A 16,496-nucleotide genomic window follows, 5' to 3' on the forward strand; every position below is an offset into this window, starting at 1 on the left:
TCTCTGTGTGTAAAGACACTTTTGATTGTTGTGTCATGGGGGCACCTGGTCATGCCCCCTCACAAACATGTGCCCAGGGGCATGCCCCCCATGCTCCCACACTATGAAACTGCTAAAATGGGAACACTCAGAAACACACAACTGCAATAAGCTGGAGTTAATTGTCTCTAACTGAACAACCAGCCAACAGGATTCCTTATAAGAGTCAAATAAGCATATCAGCCTTATGTGTGTGGCTAAAACAGGCTGCAGAAAAGCAGAGAAGAGGAAACCTAGAAAGGGAGAAGGCTTGTGTGCCAGGGAGCATAATAAAATAAGGAAGGGGGAAGTTAGGAGTGAAGGTGATAATAGTGCATGTGCATGTTCATTTCCGCAAAGGAGACTGCAGAGTGGGAGAGAGGTGAAGGAGTGGAAGTGGGGGAGCTGTGTGCAAGGGAAAGCTGAGATGAGCAAAGAGAAGGAGTGGGAAAAGAGGTAAAGTATAAGAAGACTGTGCCAGGAGGGTTGCAAAACAAAAAAACAAACAAACAAACAAACAAACAAACAAACAAGAAGGGAGCAGCTGGCATGGGGACATAGTGAAGACAAAAGCAGGGGCATGAAAGAGTCTGCAGAATAGGAGGGGTGGCTTCCAAATTGGGTGGAAGGTGAGAAGGGGCATATTAGTTGTAATCTGTGGCAGGAGGAAGATACAAGAGGCAACCACTCGCTGGCTTCCCTTCCAACTGGGTTGCACGAAAAGAAGGGGAGGGGGCATGGGGTGCGAAAGGGAAATTGGGTGCAAAGCAGGACTGCAGAATAGAAGAGAGAAGTGGTCTCAAACATGGTCCTTGACAGGTTAAATGTGTGGCTAGTAGTAGCTGCATGGGGTGGGACTGGGGAGGTCTACGAACCTGATGTGCAGAGGGAGCAGAGGAAAGCCTGAGTAACATCATGGAAATGTCAAAAAGAAGTCCAAAAATCTACCCACCATATCTGCTTATCAAGAGGTTGATAATGCATAATAATAATAATCTTTATTGTGGTGCAACGACCCATAACATGGATTCAAAATAAAATACAGATTCATACAGACAACCACCAGGGAAGGAAGACCAAAGTGTTCTTTGTTTAGTCATGGGTATGTTGACTAAACAAATAACACTTTGGTCTTCCTTCCCTGGGGGGTTGTCTGTATGTATCTGTATTTTATTCTGAATCCATGTTATGGGTCGTTGCACCACAATAAAGATACTGAATAAAGTATTTAACTGCAGCTGACTTTGGGCTATAGTGCACAATTCTTCTGGAAATTTGCTACACAGTTCATGGCAACCAGGGCAGGTTAGTATTATTTGATAGGCCACTGGAGATGCACTGAGGAGTCAGGGACATAAGAGGATCCCTTCTGGACTACACCAAAAGCTCATTTAGTTCAGCATCCTGTTCTCAGAGAGTTGAAGCAGATGCCCTTGGGATTACCTCAAAACAAGGCATGAGCAGAGCAGACTCCCAAAGGCTTCTTGGCTTTCATACCAAAGGAAATGTAGCCATTCTGTCTAGTAATCTTCTCTCATAACAATAGAACCTGTGGACAAGCAATGAAACTGAATGAGGGTAAATTCAGGACAGATGGAAGCAATAACTGCATCACACAGCATGTATTTAGGCTTTGGAATCTGGTATCAGAAGAAGTAATGGTGTCCAACAACTTGGATGTGTTAAATTGCAGATTACCCTCATCCTCCATGAATTTGTGTATTGACGGCTACTAAACTTGATGGTTATGTTCTATTTCTGACATCTGGGGCAGTTTGGCTCTTAATGTCTGCTTCTGGGAACCAGCTGTGGAGTTGTTTTCAAGTCCTGCTTGCTGGCTATGCCAGGCATCTGGTTGGCCACTGTGAAAATGGTTTTCTTGAACAGATGGCCTGATTTAGCAGGCTGATGCAAGTTCTGGCCAGCTGAAATTTCCTGCATATCTTCTTACAGCAGCCAAACTCCTAATTGGCTTCAAGTGGGGCTCACCCAGTGTACCTGCTGAAGAAGAGTCTTTCCATAATGTACCTGCCAAAAAACTGTGCTTTCATAATTTTCTCTAATTGAATACAATTGCTCATGTGCCTGACTGAGGGAAGCCAAAAGAGACAACAGTTTGAGAAACTATGGGGCCCTTTTATAATATGTACCTAGGGTTGGGATCCCCTGTCCCGGGAACCAAAAGCAGCTCCATATCTCTCTATCTGGGGTCTCAATAAGCCATAAGAGAGGAGACTTTGACAGACTATGCACCCCCTTTATAATCTACATGGAGCAGGACTGTTGACACTTCATTTTTTATTTGATTTTATTTATTAAAGTTCCATCCCATCATTCCTCCCAAAGGAACTCAGGCTGAATATTCTACTGGTTTTTCAAAGTGCAAGACTCCTGAGGGTGCCTAGCTGTCATTGAATAAGAAGCCAGATCTGTTAAAAATCTGCAGGAAGCAGAATTAGGTGTTAGACGTACAATCCTTAAAGGATCAGTATTTTGTTTTCAGCCATATTGCCATATTGCAACCCCACCATTCCTCCGAAGGAACCAGGACAGGTGACAACAGAAAAAAAGAAGGTCCTGAAGGCGGTGAAGGTCCTGTGTGAGTATCTGGAGGTGGTTGGTGGGTGCATGGCAGCTAACAGATTGAGGTTGAATCCTGACAAGACAGAAATACTCTTTTTGGGGGACAGGAGGTGGGCAGGTGTGGAGGACTCCCTGGTCCTGAATGGGGTTACTGTGCCCCTGAAGGACCAGGTGTGCAGCCTGGGAGGCATTTTGGACTCACAGCTGTCCATGGAGGCACAGGTCAATTCTGTGTCCAGGGCAGCTGTTTATCAGCTCCATCTGGTACGCAGGCTGAGACCCTACCTGCCCACAGACTGTCTCGCTGGAGTGGTGCATGCTCTAGTTATCTCTCGCTTGGACTACTGCAATGCGCTCTGCATGGGGGTACCTTTGAAGGTGACCCAGAAACTAAAACTAATCCAGAATGCGGCAGCTAGACTGCTGACTGAGAGCGGCCTCCGAGACCACATAACACTGGTCTTGAAAGACCTACACAGGCTCCCATTACATTTCCAAGCACAATTCAAAGTGTTGGTTCTGACCTTTAAAGCCCTAAACGGCCTCGGTCCAGTATACCTGAAGGAGCGTCTCCACCCATATTGTTCTGCCCGGACACTGAGGTACAGTGCCGAGGGCCTTCTGGCAGTTCCCTCACTGCGAGAAGCCAAGCTACAGGGAACCAGACAGAGGGCCTTCCCGGTAGTGGCACCTGCACTGCGGAATGCCCTCCCACCGGATGTCAAAGAGAAAAACAACTACAGTGGTACCTCAGGTTAAGTACTTAATTCGTTCCGGAGGTTCATACTTAACCTGAAACTGTTCTTAACCTGATGCATCACTTTAGCAAATGGGGCCTGCTGCCACTGCCGTGCCGCCGGAGTACGATTTCTGTTCTCATCCTGAAGCAAAGTTCTTAACCCAAGGTACTATTACTGGGTTAGCGGAGTCTGTAACCTGAAGCATATGTAACCTGAAGCATATGTAACCTGAGGTATCACTGTACCAGACTTTTAGAAGACATCTGAAGTCAGCCCTGTTTAGGGAAGCTTTTAAAGTTTAATAGACTATTGTATGTTAATATTTTGTTAGAAGCCGCCCAGAGTGGCTGGGGAAACCCAGCCAGATGGACAGGGTATAAATAAATTATTAATACTACTACTACTAATAATAATATGCTTAAGATAACTAAATTCCTGGTGTGACTCAGCATTCTTCATTAAAAATATAGCCTTGTATTAGTAGAGTCATGATGCAAGTAATAAAGGTAGGGAAATTATTTTGCTGTGCATAAACAACATGAGTGGCTATACTATGTAACGAAGATCTTTCAATTCTTTGCTCGGTATCTTCAAGGTGTTGTGTGTTCTAGCCACTTGAACCTAGAAGGAAATATTCTAATAGCAGTCAAACTCCAATCGTCTCAAAGTGGTATTCATTCAGTGCACTTTCTGAAGAAGAGTGGTTCCGTAAGAGTGGCTTCCATTGTGGTGAAATTGGGGTGGGATAGACTGGAAAGTTATTTGGTGAATTTTCATGGGCTTTCCAATGGTGATTTAAGGATTTAAAATATATGTTTCTTATCCCTGAGAATGCAAAGAAGAGGTAGCTGGCAGAATTTCACACAGTTCCCAAAAATGACTTAATGCAATTTCTACTCCATGCTTTGTGTTCCAATATAAAATTACAAGATGTTTGGGAAAGCATGCAATCTCTACTGTCATCATTTCCCACCCCCTCACTGGACCAGTTCTTGGCCTTTAAATCCTCCAAGGCAGCCTCTTCCTCCATCAGTTGCCTGCTTCTTTGAACTGAGTTCTCCTCAGTTTTTGGTCTCTCCAGCACTATGAAGATCTTCCTGAGTACTTGTCTCTTCTTGGCCATCCTTTCTGAAGGTGAGTAGGAAGCTGCAATCGTGAATTGCTTTTTCAAATGGAGGAGGGGATATGAAGCGGGCTAGAGAAGGCAAACTGATATTGGCTCTAGGAAGGATAAATGAAGCTAAAACTATTGGAATACTGGGAATCTGGACTCCAAATTTTGGAAGACAGCCTTGTGGAGTGTACTTCTGTTTCATGAGGTTGGCTTTCTTCACATACAACATGAGTGCTGCATGTGAAAGTATTCAATGGGACTGCTAAAATCCCATCGTGCACCTCACTGTGTGGCGGATGTGTCAGGATCATCCTACACGAGAGTAGAACTCCGATAGAGACACATGCCCGACTGGTATGTTCTCTCACTCCTGCTCGGTCCTTCGGGAGCTTCAAAAGCTTTCTCCAGCCCGAACATCACAGCGACTGATACAAAGAGGCATCAGCACATCTCTTTCTCATCAAACAGCAAAGAGATAGAAACAAAGGACAATAGTCCCAAGTCACAGAACACAGTAACACAAACATCCTGTCTCCGTCACTTCCCACACTGTGGAATGAAAACATACACTGTCATGCGATTAAAAAAACACACAATCCCATGACTGCAAGCACGGGGCAAGAATCCTAACAGGACGTTCCTGCTTTAGTGTATGCATTCATAATAGTAAATAGAATGAAGGCTGTGTGTTTCTCCATCTTTGTATCTGGAGATGCTCCTGTGTGTGAGATAGGGGGAAGATGTGTGTCAGTTTGCATACAGCCTCCAACCCACCCATGTGGATTCTGAAACCAATAAGGTTGCTCATGTCTGGCTTAGAAGACTGTATCCAGGTGAGACTGTAGATTCAATTTCTCAACGACTGAGGAACTGATGTATTTGGCACTGAATATTTCTTCTTCTCTTGTCTCTGCAGTGGCAGCTGAGGTATGTATTGTAAGGAACTCAAAAGAAAAAGGAAAAGGAAGAGAAACAAAAACTTGTGTAACTACCGAAGGTGGCAATTGCTTTTATGGTTTTACTGTCAGCAATTTAAGTGAGTATAAAGCCTTTCTGTCAGATTATACCTGAGTATGTGGGTCTGTCATTTGGACCCTGGGATATCTAGGGGGGAGCCACAGAATGCTGATCTCTCCCAATGTTGTAGAATTCATTTTTTCAGCAATTAATTAAATTATTAGTCTTCACCTGCCAGAAGAAAGACAAGAGGGAGGGAAACTAGCTTCCAGTGTTGGGGAGAAGGCACTGAGATGGCTCATTTCCATGTCAGTCACTAATCAAGTCTGCAACACACACACACACCCGCACCTTTACACAAGGCAGCCTCTTAGCCTCAGAGAACCACTGGCAACCTTCTTCTGAACTTTACCAGCTGATTACTGTTAATACATTGTGCATGAATATTCAGGCCTATCTTTCTCCGGCCTTTGCCTCACAGCTCCATCCCCAAAGGTTTTCCCAGTGGCCAAATCCTAAGTAACAATACCTCACTGGCATGTCACTCTCCACTCATTAGCAACATAATCAGAGTCTACTCTTTGTGGGTTCAGACACAAGTGATGCAGAGGTCAGGTGTTCAGCCAATTATGAATACAAGGAGATATGTGTTCAACTACAGTGGTGCCTCTCAAGACGAAATTAATTCGTTCTGCAAGTTTTTTCTTCTTGCGAGTTTTTCGTCTTGCGAAGCATGGTTTCCCATAAGAATGCATTGAAAATCAATCAATGCGTTCCTATGGAGACCGTCCGGGGACAGAGGGGAAGCGCCGCGCACCTTCCCCTCTGTCCCCGGACCTGTTTAAAGCAAGGGGCGGTGGGGAGAAGATTGCTTCTCCCCGTTGCCTGCCCCGCAATCTCCGGGGACAGAGGGGAAGGCGCGCGCGCCTTCCCCTCTGTCCCCGGACCTGTTTTAAAGCAAGGGAAGGGGCAGCGGGGAGAATCGCTTCTCCACGTTGCAGCTCCTTGGTTCAAAAGGGGTCTGGGGACAGAGGGGAAGGCTGTCCCCAGAGATTGCGGGGCTGGCAACGGGGAGAAGCGATCTTCTCCCCACCACCCCTTGCTTCAAAAGAGGTCCGGGGCACGCGCCTTCCCCTCTGTCCCCTCTTTTGAAGCAAGGGGCGGAGGGGAGAAGATCGCTTCTCCCCGTTGCCGCCCCTTGGTTCAAAAGGGGTCCGGGGACAGAGGGGAAGGCTGTCCCCAGAGATTGCGGGGCTGGCAACGGGGAGAAGCGATCTTCTCCCCACCACCCCTTGCTTCAAAAGAGGTCCGGGGACAGCGGGGAAGACGCACTGCGCTTCCCCGCTATCCCCGGAGCTTGTGGGGCAAGCTTCATTTTGCAAAGCAAGCCCATAGGGAAATGCGTCTTGCGAAGCGGCTTAGAAAACGCAAAACTCCTTCGTCTAGCGAGTTTTTCGTCTTCCGAGGCGTTCGTCTTGCGGGGTACCACTGTAATGATCAACCAGTCCCCCTGTTGGTTGAAAGACAGTTGGGAATGACCAATGTTAGGGTTCACCTATGGCCAGAAAAACATCTAGCAAACCCCAAGAAGCTACTGCTAACGGCTGATCTTTCCCCTAAGCCCCTGAGGTGGGTTTAGGGACAAAGACTGCCATCTTTCCAGATGCCATGAGATTTTGGGAAAAGTGGGCTTCCCATCCCATTGTTGGGTAAATTTAAAGGGTTCATAGACTGGAGCTATGTCTCTCAGAAAACCATAGGCCCTAGGCTCAAAAGAATATGGAGTAATCCAAATGATACAGTTCCATGAAATTAACATTTTCTCTATCGTTCCCCCATTTTTTTGGAAAGGAATGATTCCATATTCATTTTTAGGCAGAATATTTTATACTCACACAGATGGAAGTACCTAGTTTACATAACAAATGCCAACCAATATGGGGAAAATACTCAGACTCACCTCCCACATATCTAGTAGTGACATCTCAATATTTTCCAGCTTGCAGCAACCATATGATGGTTGGACAACATGGAATGACTATGCTGCTTATGCCACCCTGAAAAGTATTTAATGTGACCTATGTTTGATTTATGGGTGGTGTTTGCAGTGATTTTATTAAACTCACAATTTAAGATTTTATTTGGGATGAACCCAGGGCATAACTTGCACACTGCACACAATTAACCCTTCCTTGACTAATGGAATTAGCAAAACGAAGAAATTACTTTGTGTTTTGTGGTATCTATTGACAAAACCAGCATAATGCATAGTGATATTCAATATTTAACATTTTCTCCCTTTTCCCACTCTTGTGGCCTATGAGACACCTGAGCATGCTTATGAACCAAGAGCAGGAATAACATTTAGGTTGACATAAACTTCACTAGGACTAAATTAACAACAGCTTTTTCTTTATTTTTTCCCTTTATGGGATAGATTATAAATGTTTTAGTTTATAAATCTGTAGATTAGAAATATTTTAGTTACAAGGTATATAAAAAAGAAAGAAACAGCCAGGAACAGAGCCAAGAGGAGCTGCATGTTTGGCTCTCCTGTTTCCTAAAAGCAAAATATTTTCATTTTAAGATATAGAAAAAGGGAATAAATGAGGAACCAAACTACGTATAGAAAAATCCACAGAAAGAAGAAAATTCATCTCCCCCCATATTTTGACACACAGAATGGTACAATATCACAGGAGATAAACAATTCTGCAGGCTTGGTGTAGGCATGAATAGGAGTGATGACCTCAGGAATTTGGGCACCTTTTAATATCTGAAAGGAAATGAGCTTCAAGAATTTCATAGTCAGATACCACAACATAACCAGACATGGATTTATCATGGTCATTTGTTTTACAAAATCCATCAATATATAGACTCAAGTTGAAGAAAGAAATATCATTAAGATCTGGATGAGGTGTGACACTGAATTGTGGAAGGAACCTTGTTTGCTATTTTTAGAGGAGCTATTAATCTATAAATCAAATCAGGTTCAGGGTAAAAACAAGAAAAGGAATATGAACTAAATTCCATGGAGGAAAAATTGCAAGAACAGGTTGATCCAGCAAACAGTGGTTACGGTAAAAGTAAAGGGACCCCTGACCATTAGGTCCAGTTGTGACCGACTCTGGGGTTGTGGCGGTCATCTCGCTTTCTTGGCAGAGGTTTCTGGGTCATGTGGCCAGCATGACTAAGCCTCTTCTGGCAAACCAGAGCAGCACACGGAAACGCCGTTTATCTACTTGCATTTTGATGTGTTTTCAAACTGCTAGGTTGGCAGGAGCAGGGACCACACACCGGGAGCTCACCCCGTCGTGGGGATTCAAACCGCCGACCTTCTGATCGGCAAGTGCTAGGCTCTGTGGTTTAACCCACAGCGCCACCCATGTCCCGTGGTTACAGTAGTGAAACCTAAAATATATTTTTTAAATCAATTTTTATTAGTTTTCAGAATTTTAACCAATCCAGATCCTTTAAATTTAATACATATTTTAAATAAATAGGTTTGCTGCTCTTTCACAAACAAATGTCCATTGCTTCCTGATGTTGCCACATTCATTCTTTTTCTTTAATCACCTTCTATTAGTCATAATCCATTTTCCTAGCTAGCATTCTTGGTTTTTTTACACACAGCACCATTGTTATTTTCCAAACATATAAAATAACCGTCTCATATGTGCAGCCTTTCCAGCACTCTGTTCACAGACTTAGAGTGGAGAGAGATTAATTGCCAACTTTCTCAGTCCATTCCATTTCTTTGAAACCATCCCTTCAGTTTTTCAAGGACATTCCGAGTTATAAATAACTGCTGAGAAGATGCCTTCTCCACCATTAAAATCCTGGGGATTGTTTTCCACAGCTCACAGTCAAAAATAAAAATCCCATTTATAAACTCACGGCAAGTGTAATTAGCAGTCCTTAGCAAACCACTCTCTCATCCACGCTTTCTTCATACAGTTCAAAGAAACTTTATATAAAATCGGTTCATCTTCAGTTGAGAGGGGAAGATATATTTTAAAAAATGTAAAACCCTTAATTGGGCATAAATCATTGGTCTTCTCTCTTCCTCCAGATAACAGATAACCTCTAAACGCCTACACATAATTCTTTCCTGTTGCAGGCTCAAGTCCAGTCATGGCTAAAGTCCAGTCCTTTTGGCAGCTGATTAGTTGCAGCCCTTTATCATATGCCATTACAGGAGCGCCCCATAATTAATGCAATATTCCGAATTCTTGAGGAACTGATCACAGATCATGCCGGAAACGGAGGTTCGCCCATGGCAGGGACACACATCCCAGGCCACACCCGCACTGCCTTTCAGGCTGGGAGATACGAGTTTAAGCGACACCATGGGATACCTTGCACTCCCCAGACCCCCTGGGAAGCATTGCCAGGAATTTTACCTCATAAATTCTGGTTTTCCCCTCTCCAGGCAGCTCCCCTGCCCAGGAAGGCAGAGGAGCTCGACCACCATGACCACGACGTCAGGCCGGAAACTGAAACCTAATTAGTTTTAATTAGTTTTGCCTTTTGTTATTTTTTAATCATTTTTATCGAAAGTTTTCAACATAAAAGACAATAAAAGCCAAGCTGATCTAAAGAAAAAAGGATACACAAAAGCAAGAATAAGAAAGGAAGAAAATAAAAAAGTGGACAAGAAATGAAGAAGAAATACAAAGCTCTCTATCACAGTTATCAGACTCCTGACATTTAAGATGGGTTTCCTAGAATTGAGATATTCCTTCTAGAAACCTAAAAGGAAAGGATGCAGGCTCCAAGTGAAAAGATAGGCCTGTAATGAAATGCAGATCTGCATAGGGACAGTCTAAAAAATAAGGCGGAGACTGTAAAGAACCACATCCAAAGCAATTTTTTTAAATACACTTCTAGATTACACATGTGATTTCATTTCACCAATCAAAACAATCTTAATTTGTTGTTGTTTAGTCGTTTAGTCGTGTCCGACTCTTCGTGACCCCATGGACCAGAGCACGCCAGGCACTCCTGTCTTCCACTGCCTCCCGCAGTTTAGTCAGGCTCATGTTTGTAGCTTCGAGAACACTATCCAACCATCTCATCCTCTGTCGTCCCCTTCTCCTTGTGCCCTCCATCTTTCCCAACATCAGGGTCTTTTCCAGGGAGTCTTCTCTTCTCATGAGGTGGCCAAAGTATTGGAGCCTCAACTTCACGATCTGTCCTTCCAGTGAGCACTCAGGTCTGATTTCCTTAAGAATGGATGCGTTTGATCTTCTTGCAGTCCATGGGACTCTCAAGAGTCTCCTCCAACACCATAATTCAAAAGCATCAATTCTTCGGCGATCAGCCTTCTTTATGGTCCAGCTCTCACTTCCATACATCACTACTGGGAAAACCATGGCTTTAACTATACGGACCTTTGTTGGTAAGGTGATGTCTCTACTTTTTAAGATGTTGTCTAGATTTGCCATCGCCTTTCTCCCAAGGAGCAGGCGTCTTTTAATTTCGTGACTGCTGTCACCATCTGCAGTGATCATGGAGCCCAAGAAAATAAAATCTCTCACTGCCTCCATTTCTTCCCCTTCTATTTGCCAGGAGGTGATGGGACCAGTGGCCATGATCTTCGTTTTTTTGATGTTGAGCTTCAGACCATATTTTGCGCTCTCCTCTTTCACCCTCATTAAAAGGTTCTTTAATTCCTCCTCACTTTCTGCCATCAAGGTTGTGTCATCTGCATATCTGAGGTTGTTGATATTTCTTCCGGCGATCTTAATTCCGGCTTCGGATTCATCCAGCCCAGCCTTTCGCATGATGAATTCTGCATATAAGTTAAATAGTTGCAACCAATTCTCTTTCTGTGCATACAATGGCCACAATAGATTCCAGCAGTTTATTCTTTTCAGTGTTATGGAAGGGACATTTGCTACATACCATACCCCAAAGCAGCTAGTTCTGTACTGTAAAAGGTGGGCTGATTGGCTCCCTTGTTCTTTTGAGTTTCTCCTTGCACAGGAATGTCTGCAAGACATGGGGAATTCCCTGGCGCAGCCAGCTGATGCTGAAAACCATCAGACACCAAACCCATCCACAGTCATCCTGGGCTGCAAACTGCACTCCTGGAAAGGAGGGATGGAATGGAGATTCTCAAACCAATCTGAAAGAATTAACCTGATCCACGCCACATCAAATAAATATTGTACTCGAAGCCACCCCACCTCTCATTTCAGAACTTGTGAGCACTGCAGTGGCTGTCAAATAGGCCTGCAATATATAGTAACAACACAAAGCTCCAAACCCTTTTGGTTACAATCTGACAGCAGCTGAACCCTCAGAAATCTTTTTTTATGAAAAAGGAAAACTTATTCAGACATTTCTCCATAAAAAGATGAATGGAAAAAGATTTATCCCCTTGAGATAGTGAGTCAGAAGTTAGATCAAGGGGAAAAGAAAATTAGAGGAAAGAGAAAACTGAATTCTCCACTCTCAGAGATATATATTACAGTGGTGCCTCGCAAGACGAAATTAATTCGTTCTGCGAGTTTTTTCATCTTGCGAATTTTTCGTCTTGCAAAGCACGGTTTTAACGGTATTAGTGGTTTTAAGAAAAAGGAAACAAACTCGCAAGACGTTTTCATCTTGCGAAGCAAGCCCATAGGGAAATTCGTCTTGCGAAGCAACTCAAAAAACGAAAAATTCTTTCGTCTTGCGAGTTTTTCGTTTTGCGAGGCATTCATCTTGTGAGGTACCACTGTATATAGTATAAGACAGCTTCTTGAATCAGCCAATGGATCAACTAGCTGGAGATCAGATGGGTGGCAGATCAACCTATTCCAGGCCCTTGCTATTTTGTATGTGCAGGAAAAACAAGTCAACAATTTCTCATTTAAGGAACTATCCTGGAATAGTCACATGGTTTGGCAGAAAAGATTATACTGATACAGGAAGAAACTACTTTAAGGATTACCTTGCTAAATTCAGTATGTGCCATTTTTTTTTCTTTATTCACCCATTTGCCCAATGTATGTATATAAGGGAGCATCACAAAAAAATTCATTCAGGAGAGGAATGATTTGAATTTTTGCTGATCTAGGTATTTCTTCTAATGCTCTCTCACAGATGACTATTATTACGAAAGTGAACAGGGATGTACTACAGATTGCACTGCAGAGAACTATACTTTCACCAGAGAAGATGGTCGTTCCCTGAGGAGTTTCAGGTCCTGCTGTCGTTCTGTAAACTGTGGCAGTCTATTTTATGAAAGTAAGTATATGCATATTTGTATATATCCTCGAGCATAAATAGCATTGAGGCTTTAAGGGTTTTCCTTGGTTGCCCTTAGGCAATCGATATCAAACAGAAGGCATTGGAGATCTTTGATGAAGCCCAAGATAGGTTACCGCTTCCCTGTAGCTGGTTAGAGGACACCAAAGGTGGTCCCCATGATACCTCATAGTAAGGAAAAAGGTAAAGGTAAAGGACCCCTCGATGGTTAAGTCCAGTCAAAATAGACTATGGGGTGCAGCACTCATCTCGCTTTTCAGGGTGAGGGAGTTGGCTGTTTGTCTGCAGACAGCTTTCCAGATCATGTGGCCAGCATGACTAAACTGCTTCTGGTGCAATGGGAAACTGTTATGGAAGCCAGAGCACATGGAAGCACAGTTTACCTAGTAGTAACTCCACCTCCAGAACACCAGCTACAGGGTGACATCCTGGCTCTTCTAATATGGTGTTGCAAGATGCCTCAACCATAACTTTGGGGAACAGGAGGCTGAAAAGTTCCAATATTTCTCCCCAGATAAAAAGAAAGTAAAGTGAATAGGATACGAAACCAAAAGCCAACTGAAAATGCAAATGGCTCTTTTGCCATGTAAGTGTCCCTGATCCCCCATGGCTAAAGTTCCCCCTACTATGTGTAATAATACTACAGAAAGAAGCAACTGCACAATGAACAAGTGGTTCTGTGCAACGATCTTGAACCAAAAGGGTTAATATCACAGATGGAGACATGGAGTGTAAATTACATCTTTTACAGATTTTGAGATTAGTGAACATAAATCTATTTCACAGTAATAAGCAATACATAAGACTACATAAACAATGATGCATCACAATGCATATTAGGCCATGGACAAAAATATAGAAGTGGCAAATTAATCACATAGACAATCCAGCAATAAATTCCACAACCCACTCCCCAAAATAATCCTACTTGCCTATTCCTCTTAGGTTGAACTATGAAACACAATACATATTTAACAACAGACTGGGTGGAGTTTCTCTGGACTGTATTTGCACAGTGACAACTAAAATCACCCCCCCCCCTTTGATAAGCCAGCTGCCAGCACTTCTGTCTCATCATTAGAGATAATATCTAGATCTACACCATCAGCACAATGAATTCCTGAAACAGAATGCAGTGGAGATGTTGTAACCCTCTCACAGGACTAGGGAACTGAAGCTGAGGAATAATTGAAATATAAAATTTTTGGCTACAATATTAGCAAGACAACTTAAACAAGTGTTAAGAGATTTGATACATGAAGATCGGACAGGAGTTCTGCCAACAAGACAGATAAAAGATAAAGGTAGAATTGTACGGAATGCTATTTGAAAAAGAAAAAGTGGTTAGCAATTAGCTATGCTTTTAGATGCAGAGAAAGCATTTGATAATATTTCTTGGAGTTTTAGAGGGAAACTACTGATTATAATGGGGTTTGGGGACAGATATGTGAAAAGAATAAATGCATTATATAAATAGCAATTTGCACACATAAGAGTAAATGGTGTTCTATCAGAAAAATGCATTAATGCTAAGGGGGAAAAACAAGGTTGCTTTCACCGTTAATGCTTATTTTAGGGTTAGAATTGCTGTGTAGGGATATTAGAGAAAATAATGATATATGAAGCCTCCAAGTGGGCCGTCAAAGTTGCAAACTGAGGACTTTTGCAGTTGATGTGGTATTGTTCCTGGAAAACCTGATAGAAAATGTGGTTAAGCTATTGGATGTAATAAAGCAGTTTGGTAATTTAGCAGGAATTTAATATAAATAAGAATAAAACTAAAATGTTAACAAAAAATATAAACCAGCAAGGTAAGGAGAAACTGAAAGAAATAATGGGTATTAAGATGGAAAAGAAGGTGATATACTGTATCTGGGTATCTGGATAACAATTATGAATGAAAATCTGTTTAAAATAATTAGCTGATTGTATGGAGTAAGATTAAACAAAACATGAAGAGATGGAGTAGACTGAAACTTTCTCTTTTGGGAAGAATCTCAGTGATAAAAGTGAATATTTTGCCTAAGATGTCATTTCTCCTTCACACAATTCTGGTAATACATGGACTGCTTCAAGTAATGGAAAAAAAGAATTATCAAAATTCATCTGGCAGGGGAAAAGACCAAGGATCAAATTTAAAATGCTAATGGGTGTTAAGGAAAGAGATGGATTATCATTGCCAGATTTAAAAATTATATTATGAAGCAGTCTGGCTGATTTGGTTAAAGGAATGGATATCTTTACAGAATACAAATTTGTTAGATTTTGAAGCATATGGGAATTGGTATGGGTGGCATGCTTACCTGTGGTATGCTAAGGTAAAGGTACATAGAGAATTTTTAAATAATTGTATAAGGAGAAGTTTGTATAGTGTGTGGACCTGATATCAAGACTCACATGAAAGGAAAACATATTATGTTTTTCAGGAAATGCAAGTTTAATGGGAAACAAAAAAATATGAGCTGGTTAAATCTGCAATGATACAATAGGCTAAAGATCTAGGACATAATATAGAAATGGATGCATGGGAAAGGTTGTGGAAAATTAATATGAAATGTACTGCCTGTTATAATTTAAAAGGAAATTACATGAAAATAATGTATAGATGGTATTTTTAACCTAACAAATTGGCTAAATGTTGTAAATAATTGTTGGAAATGTAAACTGCTACATTCAACTTTCATTTATAAGTGGTGGACATGTAAGAAAGTGATGGGTTGTTGTTTTTTTTGAAAATAACATATGATGAGATAAAAAAAGGTGTCTAAAGTGATTATACACAAAAAACCCCCAGAAAGTCTTCTCCTAGAGATTATAGGGAAAGAGGTTCCAAAAAAATCATCATTAAGTTGTTTATGTATGTAACAACAGTGGCTAGGATTCTCTGTGCACAAAAATGGAAGGAAGTAGAAGTTACCACCAAAGAGGAATGAATAAGTAAGGTGATGAACTATGCAGAATTGGCAAAGTTAACAGGCAAAATAAGAGAATCTAAGGATGATTGCATTGTGGAAGAATGGAAGCCTGTTTCAGACTATTTAAGGAAATTATTGTATGATGAACTCATGAGCAGGATTTGAACTATGTTTAATAAATTGGAGTTCTTGTTATTAAATATACCAAGAAAGAAGCACACCAAGAACTCAGGCCAAGGTAAGTTTCAATAGTGGGAGTGATCCCTACTCACAAGTCAATAATTCATTACAAAGATTTTCTCTTTATACATATCTTTATGAGTTAGAGTTTGTAATCTCTATTAGAATTTGTAATCTTTATTTGAGTTTGTAATTCTTGTCAGAATACATACTTCTGAATGGATTAGTTTTTGTTACTATTGACTATTGACTTGTGATTAGGGACCACTCCCACTATTGAAACTTACATTGGCCTGAGTTCTTGGTGTGCTTTTTTCTTGGATTTAAACTATGAGCAATATAAGTAATTAAAGAATAAAGTATTGATGTGTTGGTATAAGAGATAGATGGTATTGTGCTGCGGAGGGGAAGAAGTAAAAACACCATGGAAAATGGGGTGGGAAGTCTGAAAAATTGATTATGCATTGATGTGTGTATATATCAATTTTTTGGAAAATTTAATAAATTATTACAATGTAGGAAAAGGAAGGAATGAAGGAGATATGGGCTGAAACCTTGTGTTGATTTTAGTTGTTGTTTTCCACAGAGGGAAAACCTAAGTTGAATGGGCGAGAGTGTCCAACTTGTTGTCCTTCTCTCTCAAAAGCCTGTAAGGGCTCAAAGACCATCAAGTGTAATGATGATGAGACTCAGTGCATAGAGTTTGTTGTTGCTCACGGTACGTAGCAC

Source organism: Podarcis muralis, chromosome 7 (assembly GCF_964188315.1).
Source record: "Podarcis muralis chromosome 7, rPodMur119.hap1.1, whole genome shotgun sequence".
NCBI lineage: Eukaryota > Metazoa > Chordata > Lepidosauria > Squamata > Lacertidae > Podarcis > Podarcis muralis.